The sequence below is a fragment of the Oncorhynchus nerka genome, unplaced genomic scaffold, assembly GCF_034236695.1.
Source record: "Oncorhynchus nerka isolate Pitt River unplaced genomic scaffold, Oner_Uvic_2.0 unplaced_scaffold_2336, whole genome shotgun sequence".
Classification (NCBI taxonomy): Eukaryota; Metazoa; Chordata; class Actinopteri; order Salmoniformes; family Salmonidae; genus Oncorhynchus; species Oncorhynchus nerka.
This window is the reverse complement of record NW_027038960.1, coordinates 36997-42996: the sequence shown is the minus strand read 5'-3', so window position 1 is coordinate 42996 and position 6000 is coordinate 36997.

Genomic DNA, 6000 nt, shown 5'->3' with positions numbered 1-6000 from the left:
TATTGGAACAGTGGACAGTCTGATTCTGTGTTGTTTCTTCTACAGGTATTGGAACAGTGGACAGTCTGATTCTATGTGTTGTTTCTTCTCCAGGTATTGGAACAGTAAAGAGCCTAATGGTGGTGGAGCAGAGAACTGTGTGTATTTCTACTCCTGGTCATCAGACACAGGAGAATGGTGGGACTATGACTGTTCCTATAAATACAGATGGATCTGTGAGAAATAGGATTCATCCTCGGTACTCTCTGAACTGCTAAATAAGATTATGCTAAGTTCTGTCAATCGTAAACTATTTTCTGCTCATTCAACTTACCTTGTCAAGAACATACAATATATAACAAGACAAATGTAGAATACATTATAATAAAAATAACAGAACATATGCAACTACAATACAATGAATTGATAACAGAAAGACTGTTCTCTCTGTTGTTGAGGAAATTCACCACGAAGGACAAGAAAATCTAAGGAACTGAATCAATCTTTAATATCACAGTCATGGAGTTTATTGATGTTAATTTTTATTTGAATTACTTTTTATTTTAGTCTACTTGCTAAATATTTTTCTTAACTCTTCTTGCACTGCACTGTTGGTTAAGGGCTTGTAAGTCATCATTTCACTGTAAAGTCTACACTTGTTGTATTCGGCGCGTGTAACAAATAAAGTTTGATTTGATTTGAGACCCTTTATACTGCGACACAAACAAGTCATATCAGCATGGTTGGTTCCTGCATGAGATATGATATCTGATATCACACCAGGCTTTTTACCTTGAAACTGAGATACTCCTTTTGGTTCCCAGAGCAATGTTCTGGGTGTACTGGGAAATTGCTTATTCAGTGTGGATTCCTTCCAGTCAATCAGTTACTCGCATGAAACCAACCAAGTTGGTTATTAGAAAAGCAGCATTATTCTAAACATACGAGTGGATAAAGAGAGAGAAAATGTAACACTATTATATAATCGTTGATCTAACATGGAGTCTAGAAGGACTGTTCTCTCTACTGTATAATAGTAGATCTAACATGGAGTCTAGAAGGACTGTTCTCTACTGTATAATAGTAGATCTAACATGGAGTCTAGAAGGACTGTTCTCTACTATATAATAGTAGATCTAACATGGAGTCTAGAAGGACTGTTCTATACTGTATAATAGTAGATCTAACATGGAGTCTAGAAGGACTGTTCTCTACTGTATAATAGTAGATCTAACATGGAGTCTAGAAGGACTGTTTTCTACTGTATAATAGTTGATCTAAAATGGAGTCCAGAAGGACTGTTCTCTACTGTATAATAGTTGATCTAACATGGAGTCTAGAAGGACTGTCCTCTACTATATAATAGTTGATCTAAAATGGAGTCTAGAAGGACTGTTCTCTCTGCTGTATCATATAATCTCTGACACTCTAAGACTGATCATGTTAATGTACTATGTATCAGGTTTCAGTTAAGACCCATGTGCCGTACACTTACGCAATGTAGTCGTTTTGCCCCCTAGTTTCAAGAGGTTAGACCCATGTGCCGTACACTTACGCAATGTAGTCGTTTTGCCCCCTAGTTTCAAGAGGTTAGACCCATGTGCAGAGTGTAGAGGAAACAATGTTTATTGTAACAACAGGGGCAGGCAAACGACAGGTCAAGGTGAGGCAGGGGTCGATAATCTAGAGTAGTGAGGCCAAGGTACAGGACGGCAGGCAGGCCCAGGGTCAGGTCAGGTATAGGTCGGTAATCCAGAGTGGGGGCAAAGATACAGGACGGCAGGCAGGCCCAGGGTCAGGTCAGGACAGACAGGGGTCAAAACCAGGAGGTTGAGAAAAGAGAGCCTGGAAAAAGCAAGGGCTCAGACACTAAACGCTGGTAGTCTTGAACAAACAAGATGACCTGACACAGACAGATAACACAGGTATAAATACCCAGGGGATAATTGGGGAAGATGGGCGACACCTGGAGGGGGGTGGAGACAAGCACAAGGACAAAGTGAAACAGATCAGGGGACGTGACACTATATGTGTTTTACAAACACACACACACACACACACATACATACATACATACATACATACATACATACACACATACACACACACACAAACACACAAACACACATTGAAAAGCACCAATGCACATAACCCGCCCACCTGAGAATCTGCTTTTCAGCCATCTATTTCCTGTGTTTCAGGTTTGCAAAATCCATGTCACTTCAATCTCTCTGGATTAATGGTGATTTTAGCATGTAAATCTTGGTGGGGAAACTCAACAACTCATAAAATATCAACTGAAAATGTAGTTTATACACATTGTTTGAAAACTATGTGACATCAATTAACGGCAAAACATTTTTATAAATTATTATATTTTTTGTTGTTGTTGCTAATCTGGTGAGTCCCTGAATGACAGGTTGTCACTACTCTGGATTGATCCATTTAATTTTACTCCTGAGACTCTTTCATTCGCTTGTGTCGTTTTTTAGTTGACCTGTCAAAGGCTACATTTTAGTCTGGGACTTAACGCACCGTCTCGACACTTTCATCATGAGAAAGAGAAGAAAGATACATTTATTCTGATCGGTGTTCATTTTGAGCAAATGAGGTGAGATAAGGGAGGTAAAGGCAAAAAAAGGCCATGGTGGCAAAGTAAATACAATATAGCAAGTAAATCACTGGAATGGTAGATTTGCAGTGGAAGAATGTGCAAAGTAGAAATAAAAATAATGGGGTGCAAAGGAGCAAAATAAATAAATAAATAAAATAAATACAGTAGGGAAAGAGGTAGTTGTTTGGGCTAAATTATAGATGGGCTATGTACAGGTGCAGTAATCTGTGAGCTGCTCTGACAGTTGGTGCTTAAAGCTAGTGAGGGAGATAAGTGTTTCCAGTTTCAGAGATTTTTGTAGTTCGTTCCAGTCATTGGCAGCAGAGAACTGGAAGGAGAGGCGGCCAAAGAAAGAATTGGTTTTGGGGGTGACTAGAGAGATATACCTGCTGGAGCGTGTGCTACAGGTGGGACAAGCTATGGTGACCAGCGAGCTGAGATAAGCGGGGACTTTACCTAGCAGGGTCTTGTAGATGACATGGAGCCAGTGGGTTTGGCGACGAGTATGAAGGGAGGGCCAGCCAACGAGAGCGCACAGGTCGCAATGGTGGGTAGTATATGGGGCTTTGGTGACAAAACGGATTGCACTGTGATAGACTGCATCCAATTTGTTGAGTAGGGTATTTGAAGCTATTTTGTAAATGACATCGCCGAAGTCGAGGATTGGTAGGATGGTCAGTTTTACAAGGGTATGTTTGGCAGCATGAGTGAAGGATGCTTTGTTGCGAAATAGGAAGCCGATTCTAGATTTAACTTTGGATTGTAGATGTTTGATGTGGGTCTGGAAGGAGAGTTTACAGTCTAACCAGACACCTAGGTATTTGTAGTTGTCCACGCATTCTAAGTCAGAGCCGTCCAGAGTAGTGATGTTGGACAGGCGGGCAGGTGCAGGCAGCGATCGGTTGAAGAGCATGCATTTAGTTTTACTTGTATTTAAGAGCAATTGGAGGCCACGGAAGGTGAGTTGTATGGCATTGAAGCTTGCCTGGAGGGTTGTTAACACAGTGTCCAAAGAAGGGCTAGAAGTATACAGAATGGTGTCGTCTGCGTAGAGGTGGATCAGAGTCTCACCAGCAGCAAGAGTGACATCATTGATGTATACAGAGAAGAGAGTCGGTCCAATAATTGAACCCTGTGGCACCCCCATAGAGACTGCCAGAGGTCCGGACAGCAGACGCTCCGATTTGACACACTGAACTCTATCAGAGAGGTAGTTGGTGAACCAGGCGAGGCAATCATTTGAGAAACCAAGGCTGTCGAGTCTGCCGATGAGGATGTGGTGATTGACAGAGTCGAAAGCCTTGGCCAGATCAATGAATACAGCTGCACAGTAATGTTTCTTATCAATGGCGGTTAAGATATCGTTTAGGACCTTGAGCTTGGCTGAGGTGCACTCATGACCAGCTCTGAAACCAGATTGCATAGTAGAGAAGGTATGGTGAGATTCGAAATGGTCGGTAATCTGTTTGTTGACTTGGCTTTCGAAGACCTTAGAAAGGCATGGTAGGATAGATATAGGTCTGTAGCAGTTTGGGTCAAGAGTGTCCCCCCCTTTGAAGAGGGGGATGACCGCAGCTGCTTTCCAATCTTTGGGAATCTCAGATGACACGAAAGAGAGGTTGAACAGGCTAGTAATAGGGGTGGCAACAATTTCGGCAGATAATTTTTTAGAAAGAAAGGGTCCAGAAGATAAACGTTTTCCCAAACACAAAGTGGTTAACTCCACCCTGCTACCATGAAAATACTTTCACTCTTCCACCTAAAAACGTGTGAATGCAAGCATTTCACGAGACTCTGCCTCAAAACCTAATGTCTACCTGGCCCACCACTCCACCCTGGACTTGAATAGCCTTTACGACCAGGTCCACCTCTACAAGGCAGGAATCCCAACTTTTTCCAGGACCCTGAAGGACGTCACCCTCAACCGTAGCCCCATCACCTCCCACAGGAGCAACAGAGCAACGGACAACCTGCCCAGACCAGCGAGACACCCTCCAAGACCTGCAAGACCCCCTCCTGAAGTACCTGCACCAATAGAACCCACATCAAGAGGACCTCCACCTAGACCAGAGCATCACCAGCCACACCCCAACAAGCTAAGACCACCCCAAGCAAACACTGGCCACACTCTATATTGCCCCTCCCCCATATTAGACCTGTGCCCTTCCTGTCCACCCCATGCCCCCCGCCTCTGCTGCAAGGACCTCAACAGGCCTTTGGCCTAAAGACCTGGTATAGAGGAGATGGACCCATTGGTTCCCCTCTAGGTTACAGAGAGCTGGTAGACCCATCCACCAAACCACCAGGTGTGAGACCTGGTATAGAGGAGATGGACCCACTGGTTGCCCTCTAGGTTACAGAGAGATGGTAGTCCCATCCACCACACTACCAGGTGGGTGGTATAGAGGAGATGAACCCACTGGTTCCCCTCTAGGTTACAGAGAGCTGGTAGTCCCATCCACCAAACTACCAGCTGTGAGACCTGGTATAGAGGAGATTTACACACTGGTTGCCCTCTAGGTTACAGAGAGCTGGCAGTCCCATACACCAAACCACCAGGTGTGAGACCTGGTATAGAGGAGATGGACCCACTGGTTGCCCTTTAGGTTACAGAGAGCTGGTAGTCCCATACACCAAACCACCAGGTGTGAAACATGGTATAAAGGAGATGGACCCACTGGTTGCCCTTTAGGTTACAGAGAGCTGGAAGTCTCCACCAGGTGTGAAACAGGGAAAGGACTCAGGGGGTATGCTAATTTGGTATAGAGCAGACCTAACCCAATTAAGGGGGCTGAGTCACTGGCTTACTAGTGCTCTTTCATGCCATCCCTAGGAAGGTACGTCACTTGAGTGTGTTGAGTCAATGACACAATCTTTCTGTCTGGGTTGGAGCCCCCCTTGTGTCCGTGCCGTGGGGGAGATCGTTGTGTGCTATACTCAGCCTACTGGTGAAGGAAGGGAAGAATTACACACAGGACTCCTCAGACACACCCCTTATTACTGGTGAAGGGAGGAATTACATACAGGACTCCTCAGACACACCCCTTATTACTGGTGAAGGGAGGAATTACACACAGGTTTTCTGAGACACACCCCTTATTACTGGTGAAGGAAGGAATTACATACAGGACTCCTCAGACACACCCCTTATTACTGGTGAAGGAAGGAATTACACACAGGACTCCTCAGACACACCCCTTATTACTGGTGAAGGGAGGAATTACACACAGGACTCCCCAGACACACCCCTTATTACTGGTGAAGGGAGGAATTACACACAGGACTCCTCAGACACACCCCTTATTACTGGTGAAGGGAGGAATTACACACAGGTTTTCTGAGACACACCCCTTATTACTGGTGAAGGTAGGAATTACATACAGGACTCCTCAGACACACCCCTTATT